Source organism: Lactuca virosa, chromosome 3 (genome assembly GCF_052849685.1).
Source record: "Lactuca virosa cultivar CGN04683 chromosome 3, Lactuca_virosa_CGN04683_v6, whole genome shotgun sequence".
NCBI classification, from domain to species: Eukaryota; Viridiplantae; Streptophyta; class Magnoliopsida; order Asterales; family Asteraceae; genus Lactuca; species Lactuca virosa.
Window position 1 is genome coordinate 191,806,584 of NC_136428.1, and position 15,517 is coordinate 191,822,100.

The window sequence follows — 15,517 nt, forward strand, 5'->3', positions numbered from 1 at the left end:
CGGGAGAGCCTCTCCTGCTGTGATCATAAGTACCCTTCCATTGCCACCATGATTCTTTAGTTGTGGGCAGTCCTTCCTAAAATGCACTGGCTGATTTCACTCGTAATAGTTACGGCTTCCTTCTGCCGTAGTGGTTGGGGTTCTTCTACAGTACCTCGAGATGTGACCTCTCATTTTACACTTGTTGCAGATCACCTCCCTGTAATTTCCGACATGGTGGAAATTTCACTTTATACAATGAGGTAAAGTCCCAGTGTAGGACTTAGCTGGGGTGGGAGTATTGGTAACTGCGGCGTAGACAGCCAACGGTTGTGGTTCAGCCTTGTGATGCTTAGAGTCCTCCTTTGTTTCCCCATGGAACTTCCTTTTGGTGCCTCCAGTGAGCTTCTTCTCTGCTGGTGGGGTCATGGTACCCTGTCAGACACACTATTCAGTCAACTGATAGGCTAACTGCTTAGCACTATCGAAAGTGGATGGTCTAGATGCAGTAACCAGACCTTGAACAGGTGAAGCTAGTCCCCATATGTACCTTTCGATCTTCCTGTCTTCCGGGTCACCATTCATGGGCAAAGGTTTGCAAGGTCATTGAATTGAGAAGTGTAGGCAACTACTTTTGATCCTTTCATGACAAGGTTCCAAAGCTCCTGCTCTAGAGCTTGTATCTCCTATCGGGGACAGTACTCCTTGGTCATTAGCTACTTCAGGGATTCCCAGCCTATGACATAAGCTTCTGCGATTCCCATGGACTTCGCATGGTTATTCCACCAAGTTAAGGCGGAATCCATCAACGTGCAGGTAACGTACTTAACCCTGCAGTCATCGGGGCAAGCACTGATGTGGAAGACAGCCTCAGTATTTTCTATCCAACGGGATAGACCAACAACTCCTTCAGTGCCGTAGAAGGATCGAGGTTTGCAGCTCATGAAATCCTTATAGGAGCAATGTCTGGTGTTGCTCTGGTGAGTTGCGGGAGTGCCACTTCCACTATTCCCAGTGTTTCCATTTCGGGATGCCTCGTATGCTGCCAAAGTCGTAGCAATTCCTTATGCGAGCATGTTCTGTATCATGGTGGAATCCATTTGGAAGGTTTGGTTCACATTCGTTGCATTAATAGGTTCCTCATTTTTCGAAGTTTCTACCGAGCGTTGAGTTATTTGTGGGGTTTTCTTCAGGTTGCCTCAGGGAGTTGGCGGCAGACGAACTCGTGGTTCCTTTCGTGGGGCCATCGCCTAATATGTTCAAAACGAACATGTTAAGTTGTGTTAATACTATAAAGTCCTAACAAGTATGTATGGGATGCATTTTATGATATAGTTTGTTCGTGAAATCCTACAGATTATAAGAAGAAGAGGATTGATTTAGAAATCCTCTAGATTTCCAAATGATAAAGAGAAGGTGATTGGTTTAGAAATCCTCTAGATTTCTAAATGATAGAAAGGGGACCTTAATTGCTAATGAATTGTAAGTGTTTTAAAATGTATGTATGGATTCTAAGGTACTAGGTTGCTGTAGCGAATCTGGAGAACATCCTTCAATCTCTAAAACCTTCAACCGTTGTAGTCTGTCAAACTCCTTGCTCAGGGTTGGTTGTGTACCGGCCTGACCATAAATAACATAGGTGCGCATTCCAGATTTATTTATGGTATGACTTATGTACGGTACTAACCCTAATTAAGGCGTCTGACCTAAAGGGTTGAGTTGGTAGTTCTAGTTGAAGGAATGTTAAAATTTTATTAAGTGTTCCCATCACGGGTCAGAGTATATATAAACTCTTATATATTTTGGTTGGTGGGGTTTGTAGTATTATTAAAATTTGTTTTGTTCTTCCCGACTACCGAGCACAGATGACGACCAGACATCGTAAGTAGTCGAGAAGTAGTGTCATTATCAATAGTACTTTTATTAGATGCTAGTTGCTATAGTTGTATTCCTCTTTCGAGGATACGAGTTCTCTATAGCTAAATTAGCTCTGATACCATTCTGTCACACCCTCGGCCAAGGCGGAACATGCCGGGAGTGCGACTAAGTTCATGGATCACAGATAAACTGAATATATAACACAAGTACAACGATAAACAAAAAAACATTTATATTCCATCATTAAGGTTTGAATACAAGGTTCTTACAAGTGATAACTGATAGTAGTTGCCTTAAACAAGTAGGCAGATAACCAAAAACTTGATAGCTAAGTCGTCTGAAATCCACGACAAATCTTCCGTCTGAAAGCCTGTCTAAGGATCCCCTGAGAATACATGTAAGTTTGAGGGTCAACACAAAGGTTGGTGAGTGTCATAGTTTCTCTGCTTAACCGCAGTATAATACTTTTAAAAAGTATAAAAAGTGTTGCCTTTGTAAGAAAATTTGTTTGGAAGAATGTTTGATAAAGATAGAAATATAAACCATGGTTGATAGGTAATAAAAGTCCAGTCCAGTTTATAGTAACGAATTTGTACGGATAGACATATAAACTATGGTTTCTAGGTAATAATCATCTAGTCAAGTTTATATGAATGGTGCGGATAGACATATAAACTATAAGTATCTAGTGAAGTTTATAATAACGAATTGGTATGGTTAACGGATGAACAAACATACGGGTAAGGTTATCTGTTAAGGTTGTATTTAACAACCACATATACGGATAAATAGACATACGGATATACGGATAAAGTTATCTGCCAAGATTGTACTTAACAACCGCAGATACGGATAAATAGATAGTTGACAAGTATATTTGATAAGCGTACACATTGAAGAGTACGATACTTGTTTAAACAGTTAATAAAACTTTGAGTACAAGCACATAAACGAGCCTAAGATACGAGCTCTATAACTCGTATAAATATATAAACTTATATATTTTTGTGTATGCATGAGGTATAATTAGACTACCAAGTTGATAACCGGCTATACAGTCATAGCATAATTTTTGTCGGAACGTATATGTTATTTTTATTAGTTGTATTATCTTAACAACATAACATATAAAGCTATTGAGGTTTAAAACGATTTTGTTTACTTAACATGTAAGCGTTTAAACAATTATTTCTAAAACTGGTAAAGTAATTACACAAAACAATGATATTTTTTTGTGTATTTTATATGATAAATATTAGTTAGTACACATACTACCATGCACAGACGAGGGCCAGACATGAAACGCCGAGGGCATGATCATTTTGGCAATTAAGCTGTTCTGAAATCCAACACGGCCCTTCAAACCAGATTCCCCGTATCGTAAGTAGTAGCGTAATAAATACTATTTTCGTGTGATTTATATTGCATAAAAACGGTGGTGTTGTTTGTTTAAACAAAGTATTTAGAAAATAGATATATACTAGATATACAAGTACTACATGTATCCCCCCCCTCCCCCCTGAAAATATGTAAAAGTGGGGCCGTAACACTCACCTTGACGAGCGGTTACCGGGTCGTTTTGAAAACCGAGATGTGTTGTCGTGAGGTCGAAATCTCCGGGATTGTTTTGATTTCCTAGGAAATATTAATATAATTAATATTTGGAGGGTAGTTTGGTAAATAACCAAGGTATAGGGTCCATTATGTAAATTAAATAACTTAGTTGGACTAAATTATAGATATAATTTCCAAATGAGGGACGAATATGGAACATATACATCCCAGTTTAGAGTTTAGGATTTGATTTGTAAGAGGTTTCCAAGGAGGGACCATTTGTGAATAAATAAATGAAGGTTTAAATTAATTAGGACCAAAAATGTTAAGAATATCGAAATGGGGTATGGGGAATTAATTTGGAAACAAATTTTGGCCAAAATATGTGCATTGGATTTGATAGAATGAGCTGGAAATTGGTGTTCATAAGCTTTGTGGGTCCCAAAAGGTAGTTTAATCCTTTAACTTGTCTAAAACACTTGTAAATTGATGAATCGAGATCCCAACATTGGATTGCGTTTTCACAAATTTCTTACGAAAGAGGGTAATTCAAGGATTCCAGAAACCCGAACGGATTAATTTTTGGAGTTACGGAACTCCGGGAAATTGTGTTTGAATTCCGGGAAATTGCGTTTGAAGTTTTGCGTCTAAACGGCTCGCGGTGTCCGTTTTCGCAACTTTTGTGAATATTTTCGTAAAAATTATTTCGAGTGTGAAATTAAATAATAGACTATAACCTGAGTCCAAAAATGCTATTGGAAATCCCGTCGGCAAAGCGTAAGTGTCTCAACGGATCGATTCAGTTTTACGCGATTAAATAAAAACAGTGTTTTATTGTCTGTTTTTTTCTTAAAATTGTCGTATCTTTTGGATATGAACTCCGTTTTTGACGTTCTTTATATTTTCGGAAATAGGGAACATGTACTATAATATTTTAAGGTTTGTTTTGCTCAAAACCGCTTAATGTAAAATTTCAGTTTTTCTAATGCATTAATTAGCGTTGTTGTTTAAGCGGTTTGATTCGGTTTACAGTTTACACATTTGGAAGTAAGGTATCATCTGATATCATATAATAGTTAAGATAAACTTATTTATTTTACTTAAGATACACTAAAACTCAGTAATTCGTATTAACACCAGATTCACGGATAGATTAACGGTTATAATAATAGCCCTAAATTTCGGGTTGTCACACACAACAACTCCGATGTCTGGATGGTGGGGATAGGGGCTGTATAATCCTTGCTGAAGTGCCCAGTCCGGTCGCACTTGAAGCAGCTCGACCCCCCAGACCTACACACTTCCTCATGCGGCCTGCCGCATTTCTGACAGCGACTCTGATCCTACTGACCCTTCGACCTCGAGTCAAATCTCTTGGGTTTCCTCCCTGAAACCCCAATCTTCTACTCAGTCTCAACCCTCCTCTTCCTGAGGTGCTCTAGGTCAATCTCCCTCTCTCTCGCCCTCACAATCATGGAATCCAGTGTCGAGCAGGCTGAGTAGCTGACATGTTCTCGAATGTCAGCCCTCAACATATCATGGTACCGGGTCTTATTTATCTCCTTGTCGCCCACGTACTGAGGTACCAATAATGCCCTCTCCCTGAACCTGGCGGCAATCTCCGCCACCGACTTAGTAGTCTGTCTCATGTCCAGAAACTCCCTGGCCAACTGCTGAAGCTCCACAGCCGGCACGAACTCAGCCCTAAACCTGGTCACGAAGTCCGACCAGGTCATATCCTCAATGGCCAGGGCTCCCAATGAATCACTGACTGCCTCCCACCAGTCCCTTGATATGTCCTTCAAACATCCTATAGCAAACCGGACCTTCGACCCCTCAGGGCAGAAGCTCGTCAATTGCGCAGACTCAATGTCTGCTATCCATCTCCTGGCCACGATGGGGTCTATCACCCCATGAAAGTCTGGCGCACCACTCCCCCTGAATTCCTTGAAGGACAGTGTGCACGTATCCGTCTGGCTAGATGCCATGTCGCTCCAGAATGCCCTAGACGATCCTCCATCAGCTTGATGATCCCTTCCTTGATCGACCCAAAAATAACCGGGGTTGCCTCAAGGATGCATCTCGTGATCTCTGACGCGATGAACTCGCGTAGCCCGTCATCAACCGGCTCGGATCCCGTACCCGAACCTGATCCTGACCCTAATCCTCCAGCTCTGTGACGTGTCACCACGATTCTGAAACAAAACATATAACTGTCAGGATCGTACATAATCTCGAGAGGTCTCATATACTACAAGTTTCCTGTGCCATCTCGGCCCTCCTTGACTCAAGTACGGATCCTTTGCTTTCAGTAGTACAGGCTCATACTACCTTCCACATCTATCCGTACTTTCCTCAAGGATTGCCTTGACTTCACCAAGTCCCTTCTACTCCTACTGCTCACTGCACTAATCCCATCCTAGGCTCTCCCTAGGGTAACTCTCCAAACCACTCTCCGCCATCAGCTGCATAAGGAATCGCTGCTACCTTTACCTAACTAGCTCGCCAATACCATTACATATCACTAAGACCAGATAATTCTTCAAATGAGAGGTCCTGCCCTACAACGGTTGGACTCACACAAAAGCTGCGAAATAGGGCTAGACCTAACCTTCTAAAATTATTTAGTCCTCGCGATATGTAACTTAACGTATTCATTTACTATTTAGCTAAAGATAATAAGAATCCCTAGAAGCAGAAAGCAAGCAACATTTGGGCATTGAGCAACCCAAACCAAGCATATTCTAATCAAGCTATCACATCACTAACTAATCAGTTCTTAACATGAATATCAAATAGCACATATAGTAGGCACATAAGGCATCTTCCTAGATCCTTAGGCCTAATTTAGCATGCGATTCTCATAATCATATCATATATCGAAACAACATGTATGGGTATCTTGGGGAAAACATACTTGAGCCCGGCCGATTGCACGCATCACACACTTGGTTCTTTTCAAAGTTCTTTCTCTTTTCAAATTCTTTTTCAGGTTCTTTTTATAAAAAAAAATGTTTTTCTTTTGAAAATTTTCATACCAAGTCCTCAATTTGAGTCCGGACACACCCGAGAGTGTTCCCGGATCCCTCAAACCAAGGCTCTGATACCAACTTGTAACAACCCAAAATTTCAAGACCAAAAATTTCATTTCAAATTATGAAAATATAAAACCATTTGTCTGAAAACCACATAGTAATGATATAAATGATAAACCACTATATTCATAATCAAACATGTCATAACAAAATCATATCAGAGTATAAAATCCCATAGATCTCTGGTGCGGAAAAATGTGTATGTGATACGATGCAGTCACACCGACTCCTTTCCCCTGAGGAAGATGTACTTGAAACCAAAACTATAAACCGTAAGCACAAAGCTTAGTGAGTTCCCACATCATACCACACACCATATAGTGAACATACTGCCAGACAATTCTTGGGTGCCTGACCTACCAATGTCAAACCATTCTGGGGTGCTTGACTTATCCATGTCAAGCCATTCTAGGGTGCTTGACCTACCCGTCGGTTTATCTCAACCGACTACTGGGGTCTAATATACCCCCTACTCACATAACAAATAAGAATCGCTCTTAGGGACTTTTAGTTGTTACATCTACTTTTATATACACATGGGGAGAAAATGCGAGTAATTGTGCAAATGAATCGACTTATGGCAAGTGTGACATAAGTAGGGGGACAACTTAGCCTCGTGCCGACTAGTTCCTCACCTGCATGTTGCTTACAAGCCACAATCAAACCCCAAAGAAAGGAATAAAAACTAGATTTTGCTATTTTGAGATCCTTAGTGTCTAAATGCTGCATTACACATCATATATCATAAATTTTTTTATTTAGACACATTTTTCCCATTCGATCTCAAATTAGTCTTAGTGTAGTTGTGCTCAACTTTTGCACCTAGTATCTTTAGATTCGCTCGTTTGGCCTCTTGTTTGGGTTAGATTTAGATATTACTTATAGTTTGTATATAGTTATGCTTTGTAATTTTTATTATTTCATGCTATATTTGTAAAAATCCTGTGGTAAACCAAAAAAAGTGAGCCAAAAAAAGAGAGACAACTACCCCTTTTTCTAGTTTTGTTTTTGTTTTTGTGTTTCGTAAATCAAAGCCAAGTTATTTTAAAAAGTTGTCCGAAAAGTTTTGCACTAATTTCGACAAATTTTAATAGAAGTCTAGTATTTAGTATGTGTTATGTGAATTTTCATATGTGTTTATTTTTAGAGAAGTCAAGTCTTGATCTTATGTGAAGTTTGAATTTTATTTTTGTTGATTTTAAAACACAAAAAATAAATTGTTTTGAAAAGTCGGATATTATCGCAATCATAAAATGCGAATATAGTTAAATATTTTTAGTGTTTCGTTCATTGCGTTTTTATAGATTTTTTTTAGTAGCTCGAGTATTTGTATTTGTAATTGTTCCTTTGGGGCTTTGTTGTCCAAAAAAAACTAAATAAATAAATTAAAAATAAAAAGGGCCGGGCCACGGAGTTGCATTCATTTTTCATTTGTTAGATGTTTAGACATTTTGGATTTTAGTTCTTGTAATTTGTTTCTAGTTTGATGTTTTTCTAGTTTAGATTTCATCTTTTGTTGGCAACTACAATGGCACCATTTACTCATCGCATGCTCGATTCTTTTCTCTACATGGATCTTATTTTGGTGGAAGCACTTACTCTTCTGGATGATTGTAGTTTGCCAACCTTTGTACATAGCTCGTTCTTCGCTATTTTTGGCCTGAGTTATCTTCTAGGTTTTATTTCTTTGCGTGGGGTTGAATTTGTGAGGAGTAAGGAATATCCTAATCGAGGAACACTTTCTTTTGGTGTAACAACCCAAAATTTCAAGACCAAAAATTCCATTTCAAATTATGCAAATATAAAACCATTTGTCTAAAAACCACATAGTAATGATATAAAAGATAAACCACTGTATTCATAATCAAACATGTCATAACAAAATCATATCAGAGTATAAAATCCCATAGATCTTTGGTGCGGAAAAATATGTATGTGATACGATGCAGTCACCCTGGCTCCTTTCCCCTTGAGGAAGATGTACCTGAAACCAAAACTGTAAACCGTAAGCACAAAGCTTAGTGAGTTCCCCCATCATACCACACACCATATAGTGAACATACTGCTAGAAAATTCTAGGGTGCCTGACCTACCCATGTCAATCCATTCTAGGGTGCCTGACTTGCCCAGGTCAAGCCATTCTGGGGTGCTTGACTTACCCATGTCCAGCCATTCTGGGGTGCTTGACCTACCCGTCGGTTTATCTCAACCGACTACTGGGGTCTAATATACCCCTACCACTTATCACATAACAACATAACATACTTGTACATAATCATAACAGATAGTGGCAAACCAGATAATTATCACACAGACAATCATGTACTACATACTCCTACTAGTGGGCCGACCTTGGTGCCTTAGACCCACTTCTTCTGGAAGGTAACTCACCTCGATGTCGTGTAGCAGCTGAACTCTCCTCAGTGCCGGAATCTACTCCTCTCAAACTCCTACACATAACAATTCCTTTTAATTACCCCTCCCATACTCATAACCCCTTATAAGGGTCTACTTAGGTCAAAGTCAAAGTCAAGGTCAACACCCTGGTCAAAGTCAACATCCTGGTTGACTCAACTCGCCGAGTTGGTCCATCAACTCATCGAGTTCCCCTTCATACAAGTCGAGGCATTTCACTCACAACTCGCCGAGTTCATCCTTGAACTCGTCGAGTCCAACTTCATCTCAGTTGGGACATTTGCGCTTTACTCGCCGAGTTCATCCCTGAACTCGCCAAGTCCTATGATCTTCGAGTCTAAAAACCAAGTCCAACTCGTTGAGTCATCTCTTAGACTCAACGAGTTCGCTCAGGACCAGAAAGGTTGGCGACCACGACCTGACTCGCCGAGTCGTATGAACAACTCGTCGAGTCCACCATATGCCAAAACCATACAGTCGATTTTACTCGAGATCAAAGCATCCAGAACCTAGATCTAGCCTCCTAGGGTCGATATTACACGTAAAGTTACAAACTTAACGTGCATGCAAGGTGTTATGAGCCAAAAACACCATTTCCAAGTCTAGAATGAAGTCTAGGCCAAAGGGAAGGGCTAAAGCAAGATAAAGTCGTGATCTTTATGGCTATAGGGGCTGAAAGGGATCTGGATCTGAAGTTACAACTTCATATCACATCCCTTATTCAAAAAGGTTCACAAAATTGCTACAAGATGGCTCTAAACTCAAACATGGAGAGATCTAGCAATAGAGAAGTCAAGGAAGCAACTTTCTACCTTAAAGGGACTGGAAATGGGGCGTAAACCCTAGATCTACTGCTTCCTTGAACCTTCTAGCTCCTTCTTCTCCTTCTTCCTCTAGCTTTAATATCACACAAACACTCTCAAAAATGACTTACACACACGCACAACAATGCTCATGGGTCACAAATTAGGGTTTTCTGGGTTAAAGGAGACGACGGGGGCTGCATTTGAGGTTGGTTAAGGTTTTTAAATAGGGTACAAACCCCAAAAATTAGGATTTCACTCAGACAGCGCTACTCGTCGAGTCGGGGCTTCCGACTCGTCGAGTAGGTGACTTAAATCTCGCATCCAATTCCCAATCTACTCGACGATTTGGGCCTCCAACTCGTCGAGTCCCCTTGCACAAATGATTAATTCAATATAAAAATGCGTACCAAGAACAGAGCGTTACATATGGCTTGTAGGCTAGATCGGACCGCGAAACAGTGTCACATAAACCATAATAGTGAAGTATGCATGCTTACTTTGTATCTTGTTCAACATGTATCCCTTGCTAAAAAGGTAACAAAGGCTCGTCCCTTAAAGCGGTTCTTATCTCTAAAAATGGATTATATGATTTTATTTTAGGGGCGTTGTCGTGAATACCTACCTAAGATGTTCATTCCTTTTTCTTTTTTATGATAGTTCATCTCAAGTCATTTTAGTCTTGTCTTACTTGAGGACAAGTAAGGTTTAAGCTTGGGGTGATGTGATATTTTGTTTTATTTACTTCTTTTTATAGTTTATTATATTTTATTTCATTCATATTTTAGTTAATTGTCATGCAGATTTTCCTTTTTGTTATTTTATGGTCATTTTCGAGTACTTTCGAATTTCGTGAGCATAATTGTAGGTTTTAAGGAGAGTAGCAGAGCGGGATCTTTGGGAAGCGATTGGACTTAGAGGATGTCAAGGATCTTGGGCTTTATAATAATGAAGTTGATGCTTGGAGTGCGCTTGTTCATTAATTGAAGGCTTGGAAGAAATAAACTTAAAATTTGCAAGATGAGGGAGAATATTCGAGCGTGCGGAGATTGATGATCGGGCTATAACGAGAGTTATGGGTGATTTGGAGAAGACAAATTGGGATTAAATTGAAGAGAACTTGAAAAAAAATGGGCTAGAAGCTGATTGGACTCAAACTGGGCCAATGAACTAAGCTGTGCAGGCCCAATAATTGAAGAAGCCCAAATCTCCGTCACTCTTAGGCAGCCCACGTAAGATTTCCACGCGGCCCGCATGGATTCATGCAGGGGCTTTTTCGGGATTTTAATTGGAGCTCTATATGAGGAAGGTTGGTGTGCCACTTTTCACAACTTTTGCATATCCGAACTTGGGAGCATTCTCTGGAGAATTTGGAGCATTTTGAAGACCAAGAACCTTGAAGAACTTCATCTTTTCACCTCTTGAATCTTGTAAAATGTTTGGTACAATCTTTTCTTACTTTGTTTTCTTGAGTTTAGCTATGCTTGGCTAAACAAAACTTGGTTGACTTTGGTGAAATCCTTTGACTTTGTGTTGAATGTTGAAGACTCCATGAACTAGTTCTTGAATCTTTATGAGAATGTTTGTGTTTTAACATGTTATCACTACTTGTATGTTTTTATTCATAAGTTTAAATGTGTTTGTGGTGATTAGTTGGCTAATTTCTTGATTAAGTAAAGGATCCTCAAATTAGCATGCAACAAATGATTTTTGTGTTGTTTTTACTTCACACAATCATAAAAATATTTTTCTCCAATATGATAGTGAAGCATTTAACTCCTCTTGGATTTGGTGACTTTTTGGTTCTTAATGCTAGTTGACTTTCACTAATTACATGCTTAATGGAAATTATGACTTTGAGTAAGGAAATTGTTATGAGCTTCTCTAACCATTTTAACAACTAAGAAAAGTCTAGGTAATCTCAAGCTTCTTGGATTACTATAGCCAAATTAAAGATTTAAAACAAGTATTGCACTATTGGGTTCTAATGATATGTTCATCAAAAGTCAAAGTGAAGAAACCTTAAGTCAACCATCTTTCTCTTATTGATTTTACATCAAAACCTTGTTTTTGTTGAAATTGTCTATTTAAATCTTAGTTTGACTCTAGTTTAATTCAAGTATTTCAAAAGACCAAAACCCCCATTTTTAATTTATTGTCATCTTACAAGTATTTTTACAAAGAGATTTTTCATTCAGTTATTAAATTGAACCAATCTCCGTGGATTCGACCCCTTTACCACTATACAGTATTTTAGTGTAAAAGATATAGGGTTATTAATTTTGTTGGCCTCGACAACCACCACGGGTCACCACTCGATTTTATGTCGTAGTGTAATTTTTTGTTTCCTATTCAGGTACACCCATTAAAAAAATATGTGCAACTACAGCCGTAATTCCTACATCCACCTTTACTTCACGCTTCGGAGTATCCTGTAACATAACCAAAAGCTTAAGAGTTTGGTTGATATCTATAAACAAGATGATAAAAAATAGAATAAGTGTCGAGTAGAAATACCAAAGTGGGCGCCACCCATTCCTCGTATATGACGATACGCATTCTATATAGATAAGGGACCATGCCCGGTTTTCTCCTTCAAAAAGAAGTCACTTCCAAGTTCCAAGTTAATTTGGCCATCTTCACTTAGGCCATTCTTGTGCCTTTCGTAAGGTTCCTCTTTTAGGAATTACCCTGCCTAAAATTTGGATCAAAATGACCGCGGTTCAAATATATTTGTACGCTGGAATCAGGTACTTGTTTTTAAAAAATAATATTTTTGTTTTTTAAACAAGAACATTTCAACCTTTTAAATTTTTTATGTACATATATAAGAAGAAAAATCTAATTCATCTTTTACATATCCAACAATATTATGTGCTAACAGAAATATTTAGCACGTGATGTTCACACCGTTTATCCAATTGATATTATTAGGTTTATGTACTCAAGTTTTATAAGATGTTAAGGGATTTTTTTAAATCTTCTGTTCTCTTCTTGTTCACGTAACATATTAGTGGGAAAAATAGTTAATCTCGCTCTAAAATTTAAATTGCAGAAGACTATCTAAGTTGAGAGATTGCTTTAATACCAAAAATACAATCACAGGGGCTGCTTTGTGTTTACACCTTGTGCATGAAGGTAATCACTACAGACGAAAAAATGATTACGAGGGAACAGGTAGTAAAAACAACAATATAATATGATATTACTTTGTGTATTGATGCAGAGATGAACCCACTAATCAAAACGGGGACATAAATAAAACGTGAAAACAGTTGAATAAAAGTACAATGGTATTTAGTGACACTATGGTTGATGATCTGACTCCATATGTTGGATAATAATACTTGCATCAAGCACCAAATTTTCACATTCGTGTTCGCATCTAGTACCGGCAACACAATAAACATATAATCATGTTAAAAGTTATGAAAAAGAAGGGTATAATAGTAATTCCATCAAAAGAACCATCAACTATTTTCACATAGGATTGGCAATGGTTAAAATCTTAGAATAAACAGTAACATATAAAAATATTAGAATAAAAAGTAACATATACAATTATAAATGCAAAAAATATAGTAGGAGGGAATTCAATAGTATATGTTACTATTTATTCTAAGATTTTAACCATTGCCAATCATATGTGAAAATAGTTGATGGTTCGTATGATGGAATGACTATTCTACCCGTCTTTTCATAGCTTTTAACATGATTATATGCTTATTGTGTTGTCAGTACTAGAACAAGAATTTGAAAATTTGGTGCTTGATGCAAGTATCATTATCCAACATATGGAGTCTAATCATCAACCATAGTGTCATTAAATACCATTAAAGAACCAAAATCTTGTTGAGTGTGGAGTATGGAGAATAATTTATGGCCATGGCTTGACAGGCTTTTAAAGATGATGCTTAACCGTTTCATTAAGAAGTAATATATTTCCTTTTTTCCCTTTTCTGTATGTATAAGTTCATGGCTTTGTTTGCATAACTTGTTAAAGATGTTTACATGATTACAAGTTTTAAAATCTTGCAGTAAGGAAAGAGACATGCTAATTCACACTTAACCTTGAATGTAACTATATAAGGGGTTAAATGTTAGAATTTCGAGGTATTTAAAGATTGTTTGGATTCACTAAAAGTCGGGATTGCACTATCAAATTGAAGTATTTTCATGGTACTCTCGAAATCTCAATAGGATAAAATTCATTGATTTTCAAGAATAGAGATTGTGTAATTTATGATCTTGATGTACCAGATTAAAGACCAAAACGGTATATCCCTTGTCTGAAAACTGACAGAAGAAACTGCCATAAGGCAGTTTCAAAACTGCCACAAAAATGGTTCCAACCCATGAGTGTCAACATCAGAGCTAAAATTGACAATGTCAAAACCTGGTCAAAATTCTTAAATTTGGATTTTTATGCATTTTCTATAAAGTAAAATTGTCAACATCGACCTTAGCTAGGGGCTCTACCTTTTGGACCCCACTACCAGGGGTTGCCATCCCCGGACCCCCGCAGTTCAGGGGTTTTATCCCTACATAATAGTGTACTTTAAATCTTGAATAAACTCAAGCAAGTGTGCTTTCCGCAACACCCTTACTCTTTTAAGATTCATCAAGATTGCATTGGTTAACAAATTATTCCAATTACACTTAAATAATATTAGTGATACAAATTACCAACACTAAATCTCATATTTCCTTTTAGATGTTCCATAACTGTAAAGTCTAATTGTTTTGTGATATGTCGAAGCTCAGGTAGTTGTCTTAGTAGCGACTTTGTTGTAAACATCGAAAGTCTACATGACTTCGATGGGTATGTATTTTACTAGGAACTTTTATACATTCTCTTTAAATGTTGAAGTCCTAGTATATTTTTTTGTATCCATGAGTATCCTATAAATAGGGTAGGTACTTCAGTGAGTTGTAACTTTTGCATCCTTATGCATAGAGATTACTTTCTCTCTGCAACTTCACTTATACTCATTCCGGATTTGTGTTGAATCAAAGATCTTATTTACATTTGGTGTTCATACTTACACTGATTTACATTACGATTGATTCAAACTTAAGTCAAACAACCTTTCAATTGGTACCAGAGCAGAAATCTACATATCGATTGGAGAATTTCGTTCATGTCTTCACTATATTGAATCATTTGCTTCGATTCAATAATTCCGCAAGTGATAAAATAATTCTTCGTTCGATCACTATGATTTAGCGATCCTGCGATCGTTTGATCAATCGTTTTGAATCCGATTTCTTTCTCATCAAGTTTTTCTTCTTTACGATTTGATTCAATGGCAAATCTGAATGTGAACACAATGATGAACTACACAAATCTACTAGGATCCTCAACAAAGATTCCAATGTTGCTTTCAGAATACTATGATCAATGGGCGGATCCTATGGAAGACTACCTCAACAGAATTGATGAAGATCTGTGGAGATTGATCCAGAAAGGTCCTTATCGAGGAGATCAACTTGAAGTAGTTAGTATAGCTGATAATGCTGAAGAAGTAATTGCTCAAGGCAATAAGCATAAAGCAAATGATAAGATACATCCGTGAATTGCGAGGTGCCTTACCACCTACAGTTTACAACTACATTCGTGGATGCAAGACTGCCCAGGAGAGCTGGAACACTTTGATGGAAAAATTCCAAGGGAATGAACGTACGAAGAAGAACTCGGTAACTCAATTCTTATCAGAGCTTGTTGACTTTAAGAAAAAAAAGAATGAGTCTATTGAAGCTCACTATGATAGATTCAATGAGCTAATCTACAAG